General features: G+C 38.9%; 1 protein-coding gene and 1 long non-coding RNA gene across 7 annotated transcripts in view; one reads left to right on the top strand and one right to left on the bottom strand.

The window, feature by feature from the left end:
• LOC131934868 (gonadotropin-releasing hormone receptor) overlaps positions 1-26,157 on the bottom strand; it is a gene marked incomplete at its 5' end in the record, with an annotated part of 204,039 nt that overhangs the window by 13,146 nt on the left and 164,736 nt on the right. The window lies entirely within an intron of this gene.
• On the top strand, positions 5,629-9,432 carry LOC131934870 (uncharacterized). Of its 6 annotated transcripts, none has more exons than XR_009385848.1 (5): positions 5,629-5,957; positions 8,187-8,304; positions 8,472-8,614; positions 8,930-8,994; positions 9,310-9,432. It is a non-coding gene; the product is annotated as an uncharacterized LOC131934870 (long non-coding RNA). The 6 variants fall into 6 exon arrangements; XR_009385849.1 differs by having other exon boundaries at positions 5,748-5,766; XR_009385851.1 differs by lacking the exon at positions 5,629-5,957 and adding an exon at positions 6,311-6,325.

Genomic DNA, 26,157 nt, shown 5'->3' with positions numbered 1-26,157 from the left:
AGCGCCAGATCTTGCGAGATCTTGCAGAGAATCACAATTTTTATCGATGAAAAGAAAAATTTAGTCAAGAGATCCGCGAGGAAGGTAAAACAGCAAATAATCCTCTTTAGGCCTAGTTATCCATTGGGCAGATGAAGAAGAGTTCATAAAATGGTTCTTGACCTCGGCATATGAAGGGAAGATGTGTCCTGATGTGGTCAGTGGTCAGCATGTTGCCCAGCCACGTGAGGAAGGTATATCGCAACAAAAAAAAACGCCACGGATCATGATTTAAAGTGTCATTAACCTCTGGAGCAGGTAAACATGGTCGACAATGCGGTAAAAAAAATCAACAAAACCTGAGCAAATAAACGAGTTTAAAAAAAAAACTTGTAACAAAAATAAACAAGTTCCTGTTTTTTTTTTCTGAATAGTTTCGACTTACAATGCAAGCTTAACGTCTGCTTTCATTCAACAGAAGAAGGTTTCGAGTAAAGAAAAAAAAAGACAAGTCCTTACAACCTGAGATGGGATTTAACTCCATTTATTTCTGGTCCAAGAATAGGATGGAAGAGAGAGTGAGCTGAGGTTTGTTTACGTGCTACTATAGTAACCTACAGTTAAAGGCACGCATCCTGATATTCTCACGTCAAATTAGGTTAGATAAAAAAAACAAAAAATGGTAAAGGTGAAACCAGTGCGAAAAAACAACTCTTCATTGTTACGGTTTTAAATCTTAAGATCAAAATAACTTTGGAATTTCCGAACAACTATCATTTAATTGTGAATACATGATCGCGGGTCATTGAACTTGTCAAAAATTAAATCAAGGCAACAAAAATAATCATGTGCTTAACAAAGTTACTTTGTGTTTTTTAAAAAGAAAATACCGAATAGTTTTGTTCCCTACATGCTATATGTTTCAATCTTGTGTTTAAAATCGTCAATATTTTTGAAAAAAAAAATTAATCAAGTTTTCCGTTCAATGAACACAGCAAATACTGAACAAAATCAAGTCGTCTAGTTGTTGAAAACATGAGTGGATAAGATTTTTTTTTTCAGCACGGGAAGAGTTAATTTTTTTTCTAGCTATGTATAGGGTAGCGCTCATAATTGTGTTTCATGGAGGTTGGGGGCAACTTTATAGGGTTCCCGGGGAACTTCATAATTTAGTTTGAGTAATAGAAGTCGAGGAAACAGGTTTAACGTTACAGGGGGTTAACTTGACGGCCCGGGGGTAGAGGGTCCGCATTTCATCGTCTTACTTACTGTCCCCCTGGGGGGGGGGCATATACATACTGCTGATAGGTTAAGTACTGAGCATAAGAAGTCCCATGCAGAGGCGTAGCGAGGGGTGGGGGGGGGGGCATATTGAGGAGGGGGGGGGTTGCAAATCAAAAGTTTGAGGGGGGAGGGTGCAAATCGAAATCTTGAAGGGGGGGGGGGTGCAAATCAAAAGTTTGTCCCTGGGCGCCGGGAAGGGTAGCTACGCCTTTGGTCCCATGTACGTATGGCAGGTGTCTAGATCCAGACCACAAGGAACCACATATAAATATTGCAGGTTTGATTGTTATTTATTAGATTACGGAGAAAAAAATTAAATTATATAACTTCACTGTCTCTTCCCCACGTAACAAAATTCGACCCCCCCCCCCTTCAAGTGCCTGGGTCATTGGATGATCCAATAGCCTTTTTATTCACATAAAATATGTTTAATTATTATACACTACCCACCCCCCCCCCCACCCCATTAACGGGACCGATACAACCGATCTAGATTCTTCTTCTTCTTCGTTCTTAACTGTGACACTTGAGGGAATCCAACACACTAAGTAAATCGTGTGTCAACAATTTATGCGCCATATGTCCTGTTGACATCAGCCTGCTCTTGTTTTTGGTTGTGGTTCCGTAGCCTTTGTCCATCCACGAACACACTACAAACTACAAACTACAACCAGCATGAGTTTTCTCGCTTGTATAGGTTACTGACCTCAGCTAACGAGTCTCATCTACCCGGAGATCTGAACTCGGGACGTTTGGGATTAACAATCTTAAGCTTTCCTGTCTGACCACGCCGTCCACAGAGGGGTTGATTTTACACACCCCCACCCCATCTCTCTAAGGGACCAACACAATAGCTAGGGCTGATCCCCCCCCCCCCTCCATCCTCAAATGAACCGATGTAATAGACAGGGGTTGTTGCATAAGATTTTAAATAAATTATGAAATTATCAGGGCAATATATTCGGTGGCTCCCCCTCCCCACGGAGATCTGGGCGAGCTGCCCGCCAAATGATTGTTTAAAGATGTGACCCAGTGCGTTGTATGCATTCTAAAGGACACAAGTCTCACCGAATCATACGGCCGCTAGCTTCAGCTCCAAGTTTAATGTCTTGTCAATTTGTTAACTTATTCAGTTATACACAAATATTCACAATTATTTCAACTGCCGTTTTATGTTTTATTCCATTAAAATACATTAGTTTTTAAAATTTGTGGTTTATTTAAAAGAAATGTGTACCCATGTTTGGCTGGGAATGTTGGAGAATCACAAAAGCAGTCGAGATGGTACTCGAAGCTTTTCAGAACAAGTGCGTACGACAAATATTGAGAATCTTCTGGCTTAATGGCATCTCAAAGTGGAGTTAAAAAGAAGACTTATTCAACTATTAACAGTAGTTATCAGACACAGAAGATGAAGATGTGATACGAATGAGTGCAGAGGTTGGCTAAGACAGCTCTCTGATAGACACCACAGGGCAAGAGAAAACGAGGACGGCCAAAAGAAATGTGGAGAATATCAATGGAGAAAGTGTTGAAGGAGAGAGGCCTAACATTATGGCGCACACTTGTTGATGCCTCGTGCGCTGTGGATGAAGAAAATGATTGCTGTAAACATCCACAATTCCGCCCCCACCCATAAAAGCGATTCAGTTTTCTCTTCCTTACTTGGATAGTGCATATAGCTTTACTTAATTAAAGAAATAAATGACTCGGCTAAATTTTTTGTCATAATTAGATACTTGAGGAAGGCATTCTAAGGCAATAATATTCTGGAGGGTTTGAGAAAGTCGTCATCTCGCTATCGGCTCTAGTCCATACCCCCTTTACCCCCTCCTCCCCCTTTAACTACTCACCCCAGTTTTAAAACCCTCGCGTGCTTGTGCTACATCAAATTGTAGTCAGGACCTTTGACCTTCATTGTGTGATGGGTAGTTACGGCCTACTGTATATTATCGACTGACCCCTAGCCCAGCCTACGGAAAAAGAAAGAAAACTCCAACCCGAACAAAGCGATACGATATCCAGTACGTTTGTGGCGTGTTGCTAGATAGAAGAAAAAAAGGGAAATCCCCACATAACCAGGGGAATGAACTCTATTTTATTTTATTTAAACAAATAATAAAAAAAACTTTCTTTTTCAAAGAAAATAAAAGTCTTTCAGTTGCAATGATTGTTTGTAAGGACGGATAACTGTAATTTTCATAGTTCACTGAATGCCAGTGATAAAAAGAAAACAATAATTTTATTTGGCTGTCGGAAATGGATTGAATTAAATTATTTTACATCACTTTAGGAAAATTCAATAGCTGACGGATTGAATTAAGTGAGAAATGATAAATCAGTAAATAATGAAGTGGGGTATTCAATAGCGCTTCTGAGAATGTAGGGAAAAAAATGTGTGCATATATTTGTATAAGTTGTTACATATGTTCAGTGTGTTATGACTTTACTGTTATGTGTCTGTCGGCCCATCAGTTCCAGGGTCACATCAGCGCAGCACTACTGTGACGAAAAGAAATTTGGACAAAGTTAACAAATTTAATCTACCTAGAGTAAAGCCGTCTGCGTAAGGAGGGGTGGACCGGCTGTATTCAAGAGGCCCGGGAAAGTTTAAAAGGAACCCTCAAACTCCAGATTGAAATTTTCATTGCGCAGTTTTCTTCATAAAATCCATAATTGTGCGTATTGGGATGAAGAATACAGATGGTAAAATGGAGAAATACCAATAAATTTAAAAAAAAATAGGACTATTACAACACCTTTCTGGTGGCCCACCGTCATTTTTTCCTTACTGCCCACCGGAATTATATATATATATATATATATATATATATATATATATATATATATATATATATATATATATATATATATATATATATATATATATATATATATATATACATATATATATATATATATATATATATATATATATATATATATATATATATATATATATATATATACATATACATATACATATACATATACATTTATGCACATAACTATAACTATATAAAATATATATCTACACAATCAGATGTATACCATGTTTATGCTATATTGTATTATTTCTAGCCTAATTGAGTATTAATTAAAATAGCAAACTGCATCATGCGCATGTCCGGAAACGCGTCACGTGACAGTTGACCTACTAAGCACGCCGGCCTAGCCCACCCATTTACCACCATTTCACCAAGTAACCCCACCAGCCATCGTAAAACTTTTTAAAGTCTCCACTAGTCTCTGTTACAGATCCCCCCTTCTACTCTCTGGAAACTACAGGGTGGCACGAAACAGCATTTATCCCCCTTGCTTTGCGATACTTTTCCAGAGATAATGCCCTTTAGTCCCGTCGGTGCTGAGGTATTGAGAATAAATAACTTAATTAGACTTGCTATACAAATTTAGACCGCGTCCATTTTTCAGGAAGAGGAAGCAAGTTCCATAGCCCGATCAAATTAGGTCTGTTTTTTTTTTAAAAGGTTTATTTTTGGACTTGTGGAGCTACCTTGACCTTGAATATTCAACAGCCATAGTTCGCACTGTTGTCGTAAAACTGAGCTAGTGTAGTGGTTTCTCAAAGACTGATTCCTCATAGGCTTGTGTTCATATAATCAACTTAATTACGTGTTTGATATGCGTAGCATGAATGATACGGAGCTAATCACTAATGTAGCGATAATTATATCTAAACGTTTAAAGTACTTGGAGATTACATTGTTAGAACTGACTAGTATCCATAAACATTAATTTAAAGGGTTCAATAAACAGCAATTTACACTCTACAGAACCCGCTCACTATTTAAAACAAGTCCACCAACGTTATAGGGGCTATAGAGCATTTAAACAAGTGGCTTCTGTTTCCCATCAAACGCCTCCTGCTGTAGTTCTCTGTCTACTAGAGTTACCCAATTAAACAGACTAACTCGAGTTTAATCGTATTCAGACGATCTTTTCTTTTTCTTTAGACAACTGTATCTTTAAAGTTCAGGGACCAATGACCTAATACATTCGACTGTGAAACTAAAGTGCTTCAAAACTTACGCTATAAAGGTAAAAGTAATAGAGAAACAAATTGGGACATAACGCAAGCTTTAATATCAAGTCAGAGGGAACAAACTTTCAATTTGGCGCCCTCCTCGGGAGCAAATTTTCAATGTGCACCCCCTCAAACTATTTATAATGCAAAAATGCAGCTAAATCACATTTTAATTTGTTTTTACAACCCATTTTGGCGCCCCCTAAGGTCGGCGCCCGGGGACATATGTACCCCCTGCCCCCCATCGCTACGCCTCTGTATCAAGTGTCGTAGTTGCACAAAAAGCTATGATAGTTTGTATGGCCACCCCATGCGGATCATCTCAACGACAGAATCGTTGAGCCTCTCTCCGACTGTGTCGCTGAGAATAAAACCCTTTGGTGGTTTCTCAGTCAACACTGTCGTTGAAAATAAAACAATAATTAAACATGCTCTCCACAATTAGGAAAGCATAAACTGTAGGTGTTTTGAAGCTAATATTCCAGCCATTTTGTTTTGACGAGAGCTAGATTCTAGTCCAGATCTAGACTAGATCTACTTGATCAACGATTTACACTGATGTAAAACCTACGTAAATCAAATCTACAAGATCAGGATTTACATTTAGATCTAGAAATCTACATTATTGACTAGAGAGAAAAAGTTAAAAGTATGCCTAGTGCGTCGAAAGTAATTAAGTAAATGATAGAATCTAGATCTAGAAAATCTAGTAATTTTTCAGTAGCACGGCACTAGCTAGATCTAGTCTAGATTGACTAGATAGAAAGATAATTATTTCTGTGGCATAGCTGTCCTTTAGCATTTAGGATCTAGATCTACTCAATTTTAAATCTCTTCTATTTCAAATTGTTTGTAGATCTATAATAATCTATATATATCTATAAGACTGTCACTATAAGATTAGGCTTAGGTCTAAAAATATACTAAAGTTAAAGCTACACAAGTACACATCATTCCTAAACTTAATGCCATTAATGGCTAAAATTCACTGAGCATTGTTGCACTTAAGACTTAAACGTAAGGCCTAAATAAATACTAAATAAAATTATTACGTTAGCTTAATTTTCGTGACAGCTTTTCTCTTCTTTTTTGCCATGCTTAATTTAAGTCACTTTCATGTGCTGGTAGCTTAAAATAAACCTTGTTTAGGAAGTTTATTTCTTTCTCCCTTTCATAATGCTGCAAATATGAGTAAGACGCTTATTATTATAATTAAATAGCTGCGATAAATAATCATTTGCATCTTTTTGGGGGTATTTCTTTTACATGAACTGTGAAATATGGTATCTCAAATTTTGCGCGTAACTCAAAGCGAAATATTACTCGCTCAACTGCTCGTATTTAAAAAATCTGGTATGTCGAGGCACTAGAATGTTGAGGTACCACAGGATCTACTAGATCTATGTATTGAAAGAAAACATAAATTAATTATAGAATAATAGGCAAATATAGTAATAAAGTAGGCCTTATAGCTTTAGATTTTATTCAGCCTACTAATAAATAATTAAATAGGCCTAAAGTAGTACTAGATATTAGTTAAATCACTAGTATTGTGTAGGGTTATTTTTATTAAAAAAAACAGATCACATCTTATACATTAAGGCGGGCTCAATAAAATAAAAATAATTTATTTAGGACCTAGGCCTATCTTTTGGAGATCTAAAATTCTAAATGAAAAATAAATTATTAATTAGACCAACAATAGGCATAGTATGCTAAATCTATTTTAGTATTTAAATTTAAGGCTCGGCCATCTACTAAAAATTTCATAAATGTCATAAAATGGCCTACTTAATTATAATTACTAAAATTACTATTAGGCCTAAGTTTAAACTAAAGATAGCCTATTTTATTAGTAGAAAAAGTATTAGTCATAGTTAAGATGGTATAGCCTTATGTAAATTAATGTAATCAGTGTTAGATATTATGATATCGATCAAGCAATTATTATATAATATCGGAAAGGGGCCTAGCACTCTCTTAGTCATTAGTCTATTAGGTCTTACAAGTAGTTTAGCCTATTTATATATTATTATAGGGCCTATAGGCTGTTATTTAAATTAGGCCAAAGGCTTATTAGGAAAAGGCTTAATAGGCTTTAGTTTTTAATTAGGCAACAAGGCAGAGGCTTATTGTTGCTTATAGATTTAATTTGAAATTATTATGATATACGCTACTCTGCGACTATCACTATAGACTGCTATAGAGTATATTATAGCCTAGGCCTATCTAAATAAAATAATTCAACTCACTTAGCTTACTATAATTTTTAAAAATGTTTAGTTAAGTATTCAGCTCTCTATGTCAGCTAAGGCCCATAATTGTAATTATCCTACTGTTAGATCTATTAATTATTTAATAATTAGTAGGCCTAATTGTAGGAATTAGGTCTGATACATTAAGTCCTATACATTGGTCGTAGAGTAATACTATTGGGCTAGTAATTATACACAATATCTATACAAGCCTACTTATCGTTAATTTGGAAGTCTTTGCATTGACCTTAGTTTTCAGATGTAGCAGCCTAATTTTTATCAGATTATACCATAAAATCAAAAGTAGACTTGTAGATCTTTTTAAAACAAGGCATGAAATATTAATTTAAATAATATAAATTAAACAAATAGCCTAAATAACAACTACACAAAGTTAAAGTCATAATAACTTTTTATAAAGGTATCTTGAATTTCAACTGGAGGTAGTTTTGATAAATATTAGTATTCTGAACATTAAAATAGGTAGACTTAACATACATTTGTTCTGAAAACATATTTAGAAATTGGTTTTAAAAAATGAGGTTAGGATTGGGGTGATAACTAGTTGAGGATTAGATATGATATTCATTGTGTTTATCCATGTTGTAATTTCTCTTTTACAGGTTCATCCAAAAAAAAGGGAAGATTTGATTTTTACCAGTAATAAGACTACAGCATACTAAATGACACAAGATGTTCTTTCTCTATTACCTCTTACATTTGACATAAAAGTAGGAAAAGGTATGACAATTATTAATAAGCTGCTTTAAATTTTATTATTTGTTTTTTTATAACTTAATTGTACCATTTTTATTTCCAATAATGATAAATATAATTTAGTGTCATTTATATTTTAAAATATTTATATTATACTAGATATAATTTACTTCTATAATATTACTATCCAGGTTTAACAGTCTATGCCTACAACATAGATCTCCAGGACTAAAAGTACACAAAATGGCAATCAGTATATCACAAGTGTAATAACACATGCATCTAATCTGCTTCAGTGGCGAGAACTGGGTGAATCCTCTCAAACATTAATCAGGTAAGTTATCACAAGTTTGCTTTGGTTTATTTTGAACATGTTGATTGAGATAGATTTTTATTTCTATAAATATTGTATTTAAAAAAATATTTTACCTAGTAAAACCAAGTCAGTGGTGATGATTGATACAATATCATTATGTATTTTTTTAAATATTTGTTTTGCAAAATATGCTGATTTGCAGGAAGGATATATATATATATATATATATATATATATATATATATATATATATATATATATATAACAGTATCATTTAGTGGTTTGTCTTACAAATTTGAATTATTTACTTAATCTGTCTTAACTGCTCAACAGGAACTAGGCATACCTAATGAGCGTCAAGCTGATACAGTAGATGTACAGAAGAGTTTATACACAAGGTAAATATTGATAAATTTTAAGTTTTCTTTTTTTAAGGATACATGTAGTGTTTTGGGAGAAAGGAATTAAATTATTTAAATTAGGCCTAATAGTTTATTTCTCTAGCTTATGTTTCACTTAAAATAACTTAAATTTTTCCCCCTTTATCACTAAAGCAAAATTTTATAAATATCTATGCCATGATTCATCTCATTCAATCACTTTTTTCTTGTTTTGTTTTGATGTATTAAACTAATTTAAACTAAAGATTTTTTTTTGTGCTAATTTTATTATTTCAGATGGATGATTAAGAAAATCATTTTGTTTTGTTTCAGGAAGTGAAAAGTGATGTAAAAGGCAACTAATACTTCCATCTACCATAGTTAAACAAGAATCTGCAAATGGTTATAATTGCAATAATCTTGATATATTAATGTTTGGCTTTATAATTATATGCAATTGTTTCATAAATAAATTATTTCTCAAAATTTGATGTTTTTGGTTTTCATACTTTGTACATAAGATGCAAGTGATTGAAAGCTGAAAAGGGTTGTATGTAGTTATAGTATTCCCAGCACAAGTTGACATTAAAACAGCTGAAGCCCTTTAAAAAAAAATAAAATAAAATAATCTAGGAATGCTGTTTCTATTAGCTGAGCATATATTTGGAAAAGAACTTAATTGTTTACCAGAGAATACTGTGACCCAGTTTGTACTCCAGGCAAAAAGTGTCTATGGTTAATATTATTAAGTTAAAGAAAAGTATCAAACAAACAGGATAATATTAATAAGCAAGACCTCCACACTAGAGAAGTATGGAATGAGTGTTGCATGGAATTCAAATCAACTTTGGTGTTGCTAATTGCTACACTGGCCATAATTGGCCTACATTGATTTTTGCTGAGGTAGGCAACTGTTTTTGTTTAACTTTAGATGTCGACTAAATAAAGAAGAAAACTGACACGCCAATACCAAAATCAAGAACTGGTAAAGTTCGTGGTTGCTAAACCGAGAAGTCCTGAGTTCAATCTCCCGTGTAGATGAGGCTCTATAGTTGGGGATAGCAACCTATCTTGGGGATACAACACTTGTTCTTGGATTGTCAAAAGATAAGAAAAGAAATCCAGAAAGAAAAGCAGCTGAACGAAGAAGAAAAAGGCTGGATATATTCGGTATCAACTGTACAATTTTAACAGACACACATTTCAAACTACACATGCATTTCAATGACAAAGTTCAGTGAAGCCATAATGTTGAGTTTGACTGAATGAAGAACGATATTGTTATTTCAAGCAAAGTTAAGGTTTATTGTCTTAAAGACATTGTCGTGGATTGATTTAGACTAAGACTTCCCTGTTAAATAAGCCGACAACGATGGCTCTTTTTATTTCTCGTCTTTGATGTTGCTTTCAAGAACTTGTATGAGATTAGATTACCTACATACATAAGGCTACACAGTTTGGAATCTTGGCTTTCTAATAGTGGACCTGGCTACATGACATTACCCCCACCCCGTCAATTACCCCCCCCCCCCCCCGGAGGAGACCCCCCCTCCCGTATTTACCCCCCGGGGCAATTACCCCTTGTCAATAACCCCCCTGGAGAATCCCCCCCCCCCCGGCCTCAAGTTATGATCCTTACTCAAACTCTATACCTATGTATTTCCTTAATCCTAATCGATAAAAAAATGACCAAACCCTAAGCATTCACCTCAGCCTAAAACTTAACACATAACCAAAACCAACTCTAGACTTAGGTTTCAGCCTAACCTTGACCATAACACTAACCCTAATCCTAGCCTTAATCCTAACCCTGACCATAACACTAACTCTAATTCTGAATCTAACCCTAGCCCTAACCTTAGCCCTAACGTTAACCCTAACCTTAGCCCGAACGCTAACCCTAACTCTAGCCCTAACTCTAACCCTAGCCCTAACTCTAACGCTAACCATAACCCTAACCTTAGCACAAACGCTAGCCCTAGCCCAAACTCTAACCCTAGCCCTAACGCTAACCCTAATCCTAACCCTAGCCGTAACCCTAACCATAATCTTAACCTTAGCCAGAACGCTAACCCTAACTCTAACCCTAGCCCTAACGCTAACCCAAACCCTAACCCTAGCCGTAACCCTAACCATAACCCTAACCCCAGCTGTACCTTAAGAGGTGTGTGCGTGGGGGGGGGGGGGGGGGGGAGATGTCCTCCTTGGCGGGGGGTAAATGACAGGGGGTAATTTCTTCAGGGGGGGGGGAGAGAACTAATAATCTGTAAGTCCTACTATTCAATACATTTGGTTAACACAATGTCGTCACACATGTAAAACAAAATAAGCAGTGTTTTTGTTATTTGTATCCTTAAAAAATGCAAAATAAATGCTACGCCATTAACTCAACCCTCTTTTTTCTCGTTACATATCGTCACATAAAGCCACCGCCCAAAATGATGGTGACGTCAATATACAATCATAAAGTGGTCACCCATTAACCACGACTCACTCTTCAGACCATTTTGCACCAAACCCCCCTTCTCTAATTGTAACAAATTTTCACAAAAAGCCAGATCTTCGCTCCCCCCCCCACCACTCTCTTTAAAAACACTACACCTCAACACATAACAACCTCCGCCGTTCCCCTGAAACTGCATTTTTACTTTCTCGTATATACGAAGTATAGAGAAAGTCTTGTAATCGTGCAAAAAAAAAAAATCGAGATTTTTTACAAATCTCGACGTTTTACACCTCACTGATACGGAAAAACATAATTTTGCAATCTTGTCCGTATGTCTGTGTCTGCGTGTGTCTGTGTGTAAACACGATTACTTGAGTACCGTTACAGCTAGGTTGATGAAATTTCATATATAAGTATTTTATCAAAATCATAGATCCGTATAAACTTTTGAGTGATTTCCGATAACCGAAAGTGGTACTTTTTCTACTTTGAATTTTTCAAAAGCCTATAACTTGAGTACTATTGCAGATAGATAAATGAAATTTCACATGTAAGTAAAAGATCTAATTCGCTACCTTCTGTCAAATTTTGAGTAATTTCCGTTGACAGGAAGTACTAATTTACGCTATTTCCGATTTCTCAAAAAACGCACGTAAATTTATAAAGTACTAATAATGTTGCGCACTATTATGCACATCTTTATTTGACGTTCACTTGGTGTGCAATTCTTTTTTCTACGAGGTTTTATTCTATTTTAAAAAGTTTAAGTATTTAAAATGGATTAAAAATCATGTCTATATCCCGAGTTGCCATTCCCCGTAGTGTTATATTAGAATATTCGAGAAAGTTTAGGGGAGATCACTCCCGGTTTATTATAATATGTACTGACCTCGATAAACATTGAGTTAATAAATGAATTAATACCAAAAGCAATCTTTTAAAGCCCGAAATAACGGATGAAAGCAAAAATGTGTCGTCACACTTTCCGATCATCCCTTCCCATAAATGAAAAAAAAAGCCTGAACATACTAAAGGAGAGTATGGATGTTGATGGAGGATCCCAACGTTAAAAATTAAAGCAGCGCAAAATTTCAGGAATCCATGTTACATATTATTATTTTCCGTAGGTATAACAAAGGTATTTACATTGTGTTTTATATTTTACGAGCCGCTATCATGCGCCGCTATTTTGTTGTTTCATTTTCTACTTTTCAGTAATTCATAATTTGTGAATTTGACAGTAACAATGCTGCCACTGAAAATATTTGCTTTAAAACACTATCAGTAGCTCGTTAAGGACGATAACCCCCCCCCCTCCCCACCCTCCTTTCCCAAAAATCCTACCCCCCCCCCTCCTCGTGAAAGCAGCCCCCTCCGAGTTACCTCCACTAAGTTTAAAATCGTTTCAAACTAAATTATCTGCCCCTAATAGCTGTCACTAAACCCGGCTCTACGATTGTAAACATTTAGCTTGAACCACAGCTCACCAGACCATGTAGGGATGGGGGTGGTAGGGATAGAGAGAAAGAGAGGGGGCTGCTAGGGGCGCTTACAGCTTGGTGTTTTCTATGGTATCCATGAAGAGAATTATTTATATAGAAGAAATATATATTAAACCAGCGTACCCGTCCCGCGCGTTGCTGCGGTCTCAGAAGACAGACTGACGCAATATTTTAAGAGGATTCCATAATTACATTAGCAATCACGTATTTTTTTACGCTTGACATTGATTTCTAAATCTAAACAATTTAAATGTAATCAAAGCCGGTGTTATATTGCTTTCATCATTGTTGTTGAGGCGCAAATTCTACCGCACACAGTAGCCCATTGTATCCATAATGTATCGCACTCTTTAAAACGAACGTAGGCGCAATAGTGTTTATGAGGGACCCACACAGGGGCGCTAGACCACACGCCAGTGGTGCAGTAGACAAAAAATTTCCCTACTGTAGGGCGCTCTTTTAAAACTCATAGTGTTCCTCCCGAAGCCAGGAGCGCACCGGGTCAAACGAATTGTCATCGAATGTCGTGTGCCACAGGGTCAATATTGTAGAGTGCTCTTTAACACAACCTTAGGATATCTCAGGGAGCCAAATCGCTTCCTGCCGGGGAGCCGGCAGACGCGCCTGATTCCATATAGTCAAAAATTATTGTTGCCCATCGTGTCTTTAGTGTATAAATTTAAAAAAAAAACACGAACGTAGGCGTCATAGTGTTCACATGGTAGCACGGGGCGCTTCGGGTTACGTATTATCCGGGGCGCCGGCGGCTGCGCCTGTTGTTGCTTTTTTACCTTAGCCCCCATGCAGTTTTAATATCGCCGCCCTGGATTTTCAGGCGCCAAGCCGTTTATTAACAAAAATCGCACCCTCCAGGGAAAAGCCCATAATAAATTTTAATTTTTGTTTTCGCAGAAACCTTCTCGTGAGTGTTTTCATTAACTCTCGAAAGTTTAACGGCACTCAGATAAACGATGTCAAACAGCATCCGTTTTGTTTTTTACAAACTGTGTAGAGAAAAATTGCAGCCTCCAGAAGCGCCGCCCTGTTAAAATAAAAAAAAATAACCTCCCCTGAAGTTTTATGGCGAGCGGATGAACGGGATTAAACCGCAATCTACTTTTACGTATATATACCCTATATAGGGATCTATATATAGAATCGATTCGCGCCCTGCTGGGGCACCGTGCTTGTGAAATATATCCAGTGGTATTCTTAACTTAAGTTGCATGGCCATAGGATGAAAGGTGTAGTGCTGCATAGAGGACATAAACAAACCCACAAACAAACAAGCAAAACTTCATTATATATATACATAGAGAGAAATATAAATAATTCTACATATGCATATATATATATATATATATATATATATATATATATATATATATATATATATATATATATATATATATATATATATATTTATTTATAGCTACATTTGGTGACTTCCCATTTTCCCCAATGGCGTCAAATTTTGCTCATAATCCACCTATTAATTCATGTGAAAAAAAGCATCGTTTTCATCGTAAATTATTAGATTTTGGGATCAGCCTCTCTCCGGTCGTCGCTTAGCAAATCTGTTATCCAAAAATTCCACAAGCATGTATTCACCTGTACATTTTGCAGTTTGTGTCATCTCCCCTCACCCCCCCCCCCCCTGAATGATAGTTTTTAAACGTGCACAGTTAATTGTATATTTTTTTATCTGCAGTCAGTTATTAGTACAGTTAACTCTCATTAGTCATTTATTGAACTGGCAAAATGCTTACTTCTTCTATATATTTTGCTATTTTTCGCCATGGTGTCACCCCCGAAATTTTGCCACCTTGCGCAGTCCTCAGCCCCCCCCCCAACCTTGTGACGCCTCTGGTTAGGGGTACTACTTGAGTACAGTAAATATATATATATATATATATATATATATATATATATATATATATATATATATATATATATATCGGGGGGGGGTATAGCCCCTTGGCACACCTTGTACCTACGCCACTACATAATCATGTTCTTAAGATTATATAGCACATTCTATGTATAAATTCGATAAAAATAGCTATTACGTATTCTGCAATTTTATATTTGTAATAACATATTGTAAACGAAATGAGTCTTAAATTCGATTAAAAAATGGGCCTTTATATTATGTATTTTTTCTATTTTGCAATCATATCATGTATTACTTGTTGTATAGCCTAGATTCTATAATAATATACTAATATATTCTATATTACATAATCCTATATTATATCGTTTAGTAATCTCTACCCTAATGTTTTCTATACCGAATAATCAATATTCTGTAATTCTAAATTGTGTATAAATTAATCATACAATCTCTAAAATTAATCATAACTATGATCACAATTAAATTCAGCAATCCACTGTATTAATTTATATTGCTAAAAATAATTTACTTTTTCAATTTTAAAGACAGAAGATACATTTTTTATAATATTAATTATTATTAGCTCTGTAAAATGAATGGTTGTTTAATTTTTCTTATATTAAATATTTTAAGCGATTAATTAATCGAAATGGTTTTATTCCGTTAGCTAGTTTTTACAGTTTATAACTATAATTAGAGTCTCAACGACAGAATCAAATGAGAAAAAATCTATAGCGTTATTATATACCGACACTGTTGATAAGCCACTCAACGACAGTCTCGTTGAGAATAGTGTAGGATCGGCTGGTATGGCAGACTCTCCTCTTATACCCCACATTTCTGCTACATAAGGCAACTTAGATCAATTTTTTTTACTTTTTTTTTCATACGGACATTGAACTCCGGACTAAATAGTAAACAAAAAAAAATGATACAGAAACGTCAAGACAACTAAAGATTTTTTTCCTCGTGCTTTTTATCCTAAACGAAAAAGTTTTCCAGCCTCGATATGTCAATCATACAAACACCTCACGAGATAAATAATTGTTTCCGCTTGTAATTAGTCCCCCGCTGCTTAAGTCAACATTATGTTGGCTGGTACCAAATTGTTGATTTTTAAGTAAGCATGTTGGCTGGTACTATATTGTTTATTTTTAAGTAAAATGGTAACTTGGGTGCTTATTAAAGGGGTTTAGGTGACTAGGACTAGTTACAAAAACCCAAGGGGTTAATCTAAGATATTGGGGATGAGCAGGCCGGGGAAATCTAAAATTTAATTAAATGTTATCGGCTCACTCTGGTCGTTTAAGGGCTACGAGCTCTATGCAGGTGCATGGGTGGCACGTAATGCTGGGAAGACACCCGCGGTGATTTATGTCTAAAGTTGAGTTCGGACATGCCGCTGGACGTCCCGGTAGAATCATTACTCATGATCTCTGTTGTGGTCAGTTGTCAGGTGTGAAACGCGGCGGGAGTACCGCGTGGTCGTACGTTAGCTCGAGCGGTGTATGACACGATCGTTAGCCCTGAGACAACGTGAAGATCTATAGCGGTCAGTTATCGGGTGTTCAACGCATGGGTGCATAGTGACCGGTGTTATCTCGAACGTCGAGAGATGGGACGGAGCCCAACTCGGGTTCTATAGCTCTAGGGAGATGATAAGGGGGGCAAGACTAACCTATATATGAGGAAGGGCGACTATGTTGAGGTCTCTTTCTCTGACAGACACATAGGCTAGACACCATGGTCTAGGCCTCGGATGGTGGCAGCCTTATGGCTGGCCACTAAGGCTGGCTTATTGTCCCAGCCGATGTTTTGTTGCTGTACATATGTGCTTCGTTCCAGATATTTATATATGTGACATATGTTTATACATGTGGCTGATGTTGTACCAGTGGCTGGAAATCTTCTTGCCGTGTAGATATGTTCTTCGTCCAGTGGCCATTATCCTTGTGGCCCGATGTCGTTCCAGTGGCCATTATCTTTGTGGCCCGATGTTTGTACTAGTGGCCAAATGTTTTATTCAAGTGGCTGGAAATCTTCCTGCCGTGTAGATATGTTCTTCGTCCAGTGGCCATTATTTTTGTGGCCCGATGTTTGTACCAGTGGCCCAATGTTGTATTCCAGTGGCGAGAAATCTCCCTGCAGCTTGAGTGTCGAGCTAGATTGTTGTGAGTACTGATGAGTATTCATAGATGGACTTTAACCGTGTTTGATTAGTGAAATCAGAATTAGCGATGATAACATTTACCCGTGTGATCCTGGGATTACATAACAGTGCAAGTAGTAAAGTTAGAACTAGAGACGATGACATTTACGTTTTTGATTTTGAGATTACATAGCAGTACAAGTGAAATTAGGACTAGGAAGAATAACTTTGACAAGTGTGATTCTGAGATTACATAAGCAGTGCAAGTAGTTAAGTTAGGACTAGAGGAAAGGACATTCATATGTATAAATTCTGAGTTGTGTAAATGTAGGTTTGCTATCCACACTTATATATGTGTTTTCTATGAATTAATGTCAGTAACTACGGTGAATAATTCTGCATTGAAATGTAAGTTTGATTATTTTTGTCTTTTTGACTAGTATTAGAAATTCAAGTGATGTTTTCTTGAATATGAAAGACTGGCCAGGTCTTATTTGTATTGTGTCTTTGCTTTTAACATATAAACCTTTGTGACGTCAATTGAAGATAAATAAATGCATATTATGTATGTTTACTATGTCTTATTTTTAGTTTAATATTGGTGTTGTTTAGATTTTAATTAGTTTTGCTCAGGTCTTATTAGACCCCTTTGTCACCACGCAAAGGTGCACGGATGAGTGAATAAGATCACCTCTTCGGTTTAAACCCCCCTAACATTTGGTGTCAGAAGTGGGATTTAAGATATCTACCTCTCGAAGAACCCCTTACATTTGGTAGCAACGAGTGGGATCCGTGCTTGAGCAAACTAAATTAAGATTTTTTAAAATTGGTTTTTAAATATGTTGAGTATGTGTTGGTTTACCTCAGCATAATTTTTTATATTATTGCCTTTTTTATTTGCAGTGTTAACTTTTGGAACGTGTAGTATACGTTTAATTTACTTTATGAATTTTTGTGTGATTACTGTTAATTTTTGTGTGTTCCTGATGAACACATTGTGCTAATGTAACACATTTTATTAGCACTGACGGAACTATTTTTAGACCATTTTTAAAGAAGAATTTGGGTAGCCAGTTGACATGCAACCTTTGTAAGTTTTAATGGTGTTGAACGTATTATTGGCAACTATGGTATTCGTTGAATAGTAATTATTGTAGATGAAACATGCTGTTGCGTAATTTTATGACTGGGAAGACTTGGCTGATATTGGTACTGGACGTACATTATCAGGCCTTGTGGTATAAAATTATGTGTGACTGACTGGTATTTATCTTTATTGATGGCCATTTATTTGTAGTCGTAAGGCGTGATTTGTCCATTTTGGTTAACTACCCTTTAAAGATAAGTACGTGTTTATACCTGGTTTCAGTAGATGTTCATTTTTGAGACATTTTAGTATGCTCATTGATGTTTTTTGCCTTCAGTGGCCTTTACTGTAAATTAGTGGTATGTGTTGTGTCAGTAGGTGAACAGTAAAGTAGAATGTTTATCCCAATTAGTTGTCTTTGTTAAGTTGATTGCGGGGACGCAATCATTTTTGCGGGGGAAGCATGTTGGCTGGTACCAAATTGTTGATTTTTAAGTAAGCATGTTGGCTGGTACTATATTGTTTATTTTTAAGTAAAATGGTAACTTGGGTGCTTATTAAAGGGGTTTAGGTGACTAGGACTAGTTACAAAAACCCAAGGGGTTAATCTAAGATATTGGGGATGAGCAGGCCGGGGAAATCTAAAATTTAATTAAATGTTATCGGCTCACTCTGGTCGTTTAAGGGCTACGAGCTCTATGCAGGTGCATGGGTGGCACGTAATGCTGGGAAGACACCCGCGGTGATTTATGTCTAAAGTTGAGTTCGGACATGCCGCTGGACGTCCCGGTAGAATCATTACTCATGATCTCTGTTGTGGTCAGTTGTCAGGTGTGAAACGCGGCGGGAGTACCGCGTGGTCGTACGTTAGCTCGAGCGGTGTATGACACGATCGTTAGCCCTGAGACAACGTGAAGATCTATAGCGGTCAGTTATCGGGTGTTCAACGCATGGGTGCATAGTGACCGGTGTTATCTCGAACGTCGAGAGATGGGACGGAGCCCAACTCGGGTTCTATAGCTCTAGGGAGATGATAAGGGGGGCAAGACTAACCTATATATGAGGAAGGGCGACTATGTTGAGGTCTCTTTCTCTGACAGACACATAGGCTAGACACCATGGTCTAGGCCTCGGATGGTGGCAGCCTTATGGCTGGCCACTAAGGCTGGCTTATTGTCCCAGCCGATGTTTTGTTGCTGTACATATGTGCTTCGTTCCAGATATTTATATATGTGACATATGTTTATACATGTGGCTGATGTTGTACCAGTGGCTGGAAATCTTCTTGCCGTGTAGATATGTTCTTCGTCCAGTGGCCATTATCCTTGTGGCCCGATGTCGTTCCAGTGGCCATTATCTTTGTGGCCCGATGTTTGTACTAGTGGCCAAATGTTTTATTCAAGTGGCTGGAAATCTTCCTGCCGTGTAGATATGTTCTTCGTCCAGTGGCCATTATTTTTGTGGCCCGATGTTTGTACCAGTGGCCCAATGTTGTATTCCAGTGGCGAGAAATCTCCCTGCAGCTTGAGTGTCGAGCTAGATTGTTGTGAGTACTGATGAGTATTCATAGATGGACTTTAACCGTGTTTGATTAGTGAAATCAGAATTAGCGATGATAACATTTACCCGTGTGATCCTGGGATTACATAACAGTGCAAGTAGTAAAGTTAGAACTAGAGACGATGACATTTACGTTTTTGATTTTGAGATTACATAGCAGTACAAGTGAAATTAGGACTAGGAAGAATAACTTTGACAAGTGTGATTCTGAGATTACATAAGCAGTGCAAGTAGTTAAGTTAGGACTAGAGGAAAGGACATTCATATGTATAAATTCTGAGTTGTGTAAATGTAGGTTTGCTATCCACACTTATATATGTGTTTTCTATGAATTAATGTCAGTAACTACGGTGAATAATTCTGCATTGAAATGTAAGTTTGATTATTTTTGTCTTTTTGACTAGTATTAGAAATTCAAGTGATGTTTTCTTGAATATGAAAGACTGGCCAGGTCTTATTTGTATTGTGTCTTTGCTTTTAACATATAAACCTTTGTGACGTCAATTGAAGATAAATAAATGCATATTATGTATGTTTACTATGTCTTATTTTTAGTTTAATATTGGTGTTGTTTAGATTTTAATTAGTTTTGCTCAGGTCTTATTAGACCCCTTTGTCACCACGCAAAGGTGCACGGATGAGTGAATAAGATCACCTCTTCGGTTTAAACCCCCCTAACATTTGGTGTCAGAAGTGGGATTTAAGATATCTATTTCTCGACGAACCCCTAACAATTACATTGGAGGTTTTTAGTAAAGGGACGTAATCTCATTTCCACCGTGAGTTTCCTCCCCTGTGCTTGTGGGGAGATAACTCAATGGGACATGGAGGGCCCCTAATCCTGCCCTATATTCTAGAAGACGTAGAGGCAATGTCTGAAGCCTAAGCCCGTATCATGGCGAGGGGATTATCAGCACTAATGGGGCAAACGCTGTACTTTAGGGCGACATAACTAGGACAATCTGTCTTAAAACTAAAGTAAGACCATCTGTCTCAAAACGAAAGTAGGACCTTAGGTCTTAAAACGAAAGTAGGACCATCTGTCTCAAAACTAAATTAGGACCATCTGTCTAAAAACTAAAATAGAACCATCTGTCTAAAACTAAAGTAAGACAGTCTGTCTTAAAACTAAAGTAGGACAATCTGTCTCAAAACTAAAGTAGGACAATCGGTCTCAAAACTAAAGTAGGACAATCTGTCTTAAAACGAAAGTAGGACCATCTGTCTCAAAACGTAAGTACGACAAGTCAATCTGTCTCAAAACGTAAGTACGACAAGTCAATCTGTCTCAAAACGAAAGTAGGACCTTGTGTTTGCCATTGATGCACATTTACCGAAGCAGCTCTGGAACGAACGTCACACGTCACGACGTCACACATTGTTCAAGTGACGTGAAAATTTAACCTCTGACCTAGCGTCACGTCGCATGTTCAAGATTTATCAATGACCCACGTCATCATATATGTTTCAAGTGGCATTAAAATAGCCGATAATCTCTTCATAAAATAGACACGCATATCAATAACGAAACGTAATCTAAATTTTCTTCAATCAACAGCACATCTATAAGCGCAATCTCCCGAATTCAAAGAATAAAATTAATGAAAAAAACTAATCTTAGCGATGTAAAGATTTAAAAAAAATTGAAGGCCTATAATTGGATTTAGAATACAAAATACGTTGTTTGCAGTAGAGCTCGGCCTTGACCCGATTATCTCAGCGATTTATCATTGGGTTTTTAGAAGAGGTTAATGTATTTTTTTCTGCGGTGTAATATCGTGCTAGTTAAAACCTGTCTGGGGAACACGCAAGGTATAGACAAATGGGAGCTGCTCAATTTGACATGTGGTTGTAGGTGGACAAACGGTGGGTTCGTTGAGAGTGGGCTCTTTGATTTGTGGCTTTTTAGACTTGTGGGTTCTTTGATTTGTGGGTTCTTAGACTTGTGGTCCTTCAGACTTGTGGGCTTTGAGATTGGTGGGTTCCTAGACGTGGGTCCTAGATTTTTGGGTTCTTATAATTGTGGGTTCCTAGACTTGTGGGTTCCTAGAATTGTGGGTTCCTAGACTTGTGGTCCTTCAGACTTGTGGGCTTTGAGATTTGTGGGTTCTTAGGCTTGTGGGTTTTTAGACTTGTGAGTTCCTAAACTTGTGGGTTCCTAGACTTGTGGGTTCCTAGACTTGTGGCTAAGACTAGTGGTCCTTCAGACTTATGGGCTTTGAGATTGGTAAGTCTTAGACTTGTGGGTTCCTAGACTTGTGGGTTCTTAGGCTTGTGGGTTCCTAGACTTGTGGGTTCCTAGACTTGTAGGTACTTAGACTTGCGGGCTTTGAGATTGTTTGTCTCTTAGACTTGTGAGCTCTTAGACGTCTGGGCTAATCTCTGCTGGAAGTCGATGTAGGGAGTTGCTGAACCCACTGTGTCCTAATGGCTACTCGCCACGGTGAGACGTTACAGGCGCCTGGGAATTGTCTCAGTCACACAAACTCTTAAGGTACTGTTTACACAGACCCGGGATGTTGGGTTACCATGGAAACGGACGTGATCTGCTTTACCCAGCTTTAGATATCACACCAAAGATTTTTAAAAAGTTTGACTTTAAGACTTTAACAAATCTGGAGCCGTGCTCGTTATCTGGTAGGTGCGGGGGGGGGGGGGAATTGAAGAATTGTTGAGGGAGAATAGTATGGCCCGAGGGTGTGTGTTGGGGGGGGGGGAGAAGATAGTTGGAGGAAGAGGGCAGTTGTTGGAGGGAAGAGGATTGTGTTTAGAGGGAAAAGGGTTGTGTTTGGAGGGAAGGGGATTGTGGTTAGAGGGAAGAGGATTGTGGTTTGAGGGAAGAGGATTGTGGTTGGAGGGAAGAGGATTGTGGTTTTAGGGAAAATGAATTAGGTTGGAGGGAAGAGGATTGTGGTTGGAGGGAAGAGGATTGTAGTTGGAGGGAAGAGGATGGTAGTTAGAGGGAAGAGGATTGTGGTTGGAGGGAAGAGGATTGTGGTTGGAGGGAAGAGGATGGTGGTTAGAGGGAAGAGGATTGTGGTTTGAGGGAAGAGGATTGTGGTTGGAGGGAAGAGGATTGTGGTTGGAGGGAAGAGGATTGTGGTTGGAGGGAAGAGGATTGTGGTTGGAGGGAAGAGGATTGTGGTTAGAGGGAAGAGGATTGTGGTTAGAGGGAAGAGGATTGTGGTTGGAGGGAAGAGGATTGTGGTTGGAGGGAAGAGGATTGTGGTTGGAGGGAAGAGGATTGTGGTTGGAGGGAAGAGGATTGTGTTTAGAGGGAAGAGGATTGTGGTTTGAGGGAAGAGGATTGTGGTTTGAGGGAAGAGGATTGTGGTTTGAGGGAAGAGGATTGTGGTTAGAGGGAAGAGGATTGTGGTTAGAGGGATGAGGATTGTGGTTTGAGGGATGAGTATTGTGGTTTGAGGGATGGGGATTGTGGTTTGAGGGATGAGGATTGTGGTTTGAGGGAAGAGGATTGTGCTTGGAGGGAAGAGGATTGTGGTTGGAGGGAAGAGGATTGTGGTTGGAGGGAAGAGGATTGTCGTTGAGGGAAAAGAGTGGCGACTAAAGAGAGGAGGTAGAGGGAGAGAAGTGGTGTCAGCAGTGGGAGGAGTAGTGAGGTACCATCTAGCAGAATAGCCCAAACGCTTGTTTTTAAAAGTATACCCCCTCCCTGCCCCTCCCCCGAGTCCTGAAGGACACCTCAGCAAGTAAAGTACATCAAGATTGGACTGGGCCTGACTGTGTCGACAGGTACCGTTTGACTTGTTGTTGACAGAAGTACTTTTGGTCCGGGTCTCACGCAGTTATCTGTCCCTGCACCCAAACTACAACCTTTCCTCCCACACTTTCCCACACACCCAACCCACAACTTTTTCACACACCCAACCTACAACCTTCCCACACACCCAACCTACAACTTTCTCTCACACCCAACCTACAACTTTCTCTCACACCCAACCTACAACTTTCTCTCACACCCAACCTACAACCTTTCCTCCCACACTTTCCCACACACCCAACCTACAACCTTCCCACACACCCAACCTACAACTTTCCCACACACCGAACCTACAACGTTTTCACACACCCAACCTACAACCTTCCCACACACCCAACCTACAACCTTCCCACACACCCAACCTACAACCTTCCCACACACCCAACCTACAACCTTCCCACACACCCAACCTACAGCCTTCCCACACACCCAACCTACAACCTTCCCACACACCCAACCTACAACTTTCCCATACACCCAACCTACAACCTTCCCACACACCCAACCTACAACTTTCCCATACACCCAACCTACAACCTTCCCACACAACCAACCTACAACCTTCCCACACACCCAACCTACAACCTTCCCACACACCCAACCTACAACCTTCCCACACACCCAATCTACAAATTTCCCTCACATCCAACCTACAACCTTCCCACACAACCAACCTACAACCTTCCCACACACCCAACCTACAACCTTCCCACACACCCAACCTACAACCTTCCCACACACCCAACCTACAACTTTCCCATACACCCAACTTACAACTTGCCCACACACCCAACCCACCTCCCCTATGACCATTCTCACACAACCATAAAAAAACACACACGACTAAATACAAGAAAAACTCAATTCACAACACAACAACATTAAAACCGCCTCTGAAATTCCCAAGTTTAACTCCAAAATGAAAATAACTTCTCTCACGAAAAGCATTTGAGTTTATTTAAGACACAGGGCTGTCTTGCAAATGGTCAGTTTAATGACGGGGTCGTCTTGTAAATGGTGAGTTTAATGAGTGTCGTCTGCATACATTAGGTTGGCGCTGTTGTTCGCCGTCTGCCACAGCGGGAGGTAATTTGTTTGTTTACAACTAGGCGTGCGCCAGATTTCTGTGATTTAGTGCTCAAGATTGGTCGTGAATAACTTTGGAGGCGGGGACTTCATTAAGCGGGAAGCTGAATAGTGGGAGGGAGAGAGGGAAAGAGAGAGAGAAATAGAGATAAAGAGAGAGAGAGAGAGAGAGAGAGAGAGAGAGAGAGAGAGAGAGAGAGAGAGAGAGAGAAAGAGAGGACTGACATGGCCGGTGGTCAGCTAGCTGGACACGTGACTGACATGGTCAGTGGTCAGCTAGCTGGACACGTGACTGACATGGTCAGTGGTCAGCTAGCTGGACACGTGACTGACATGGCCGGGGGTCAGCTAGCTGGACACGTGACTGACATGGTCAGTGGTCAGCTAGCTGGACACGTGACTGACATAGCCGGGGGTCAGCTAGCTGGACACGTGACTGACATGGTCAGTGGTCAGCTAGCTGGACACGTGACTGACATAGCCGGGGGTCAGATAGCTGGACATGTGCAAGAGACAAGAGTGACATGGCCGGTGGTCAGCTAGCTGGACACGTGACTGACATGGTCAGTGGTCAGCTAGCTGGACACGTGACTGACATAGCCGGGGGTCAGCTAGCTGGACACGTGACTGACATGGTCAGTGGTCAGCTAGCTGGACACGTGACTGACATAGCCGGGGGTCAGATAGCTGGACATGTGCAAGAGACAAGAGTGACATGGCCGGTGGTCAGCTAGCTGCACACGTGACAGGAGTAAGAGAACAACCACGTGGGTCAAAACAAAACATATGCTGCCGTCAATCTTAGCTCTCACAAGTCTTAGCTCCTTAACTCAGTATTAGATACCTTTTTTGTTAGGTCTTAGCTTCCTCTTAAATATCTCAATTATTATCTCCTCTTAACTCAGAATTAAACTCTATCTCTTAATTCAGTCTTAGCTCAGCCTCAGCTCCATTACAGACTTAGCTCTGTCTTTTAGTTAAGTCTTAACTGCGTCTAAGCTACCTCATAAAGTCTTAGCTCTCTCTGAGCTCCCTCTTAGCTCAGTCATCTCCATTTAAGCTCAGACTTGGTCTATTGTTAGTTCACATTCGCCAAGACAAAACGACCTCACCATGTCACCGTGACCCCATTCAAAAGCTGGAATCGTCTGCTCGTGAAGAGGGTGGGGGGGGGTATCTCATCGAGGGCTGGTGGAAACAACGTGACTTCGATCCTTAAAGACACAGAGTTTTGACCTCGCTAAGTGCGTCCAGGCAATGCCATAGAAGTATTCTAGAACCCCCCCCCCCTCCCACCAACCCCTCACACACACAAACGATGTTTCTTGACCCAGCAGAGTGTAGAAAGGTGAATCGTTTTCAGAATAGTTTCTTTCAGACCTTTTTCTGCGGAGGAGGGGGGGGGGGGATGGGGGTGGGTGGGGACAAAAATTCGGGAAAGGGGTCGCACTAAAATTTCTGGGGAGATGGACATTGGTTAAAGTTTGTATTTTCAAACAAATTATATATTTTGCTATTTCGTCCGGGCGTCGCAACCCCCCCCCCCTCCCCTTCCCGCCCATCACGAAGAGATGCCTGAAAGAAACTCTGCTAATCAGTTTCAAAGCATCCATTAGTGAAATGAAATGCCGCGTCATGACCGTAGACTCCCCGCCCCCCACCCGCCCAACACTGGC

The sequence above is a fragment of the Physella acuta genome, unplaced genomic scaffold, assembly GCF_028476545.2.
Source record: "Physella acuta isolate Inbredline_101_S28 unplaced genomic scaffold, ASM2847654v3 ptg000119l, whole genome shotgun sequence".
NCBI classification, from domain to species: Eukaryota; Metazoa; Mollusca; class Gastropoda; family Physidae; genus Physella; species Physella acuta.
Note: the sequence above shows the minus strand (reverse complement) of the source record. Positions and strands in the feature narration are given on the sequence as shown.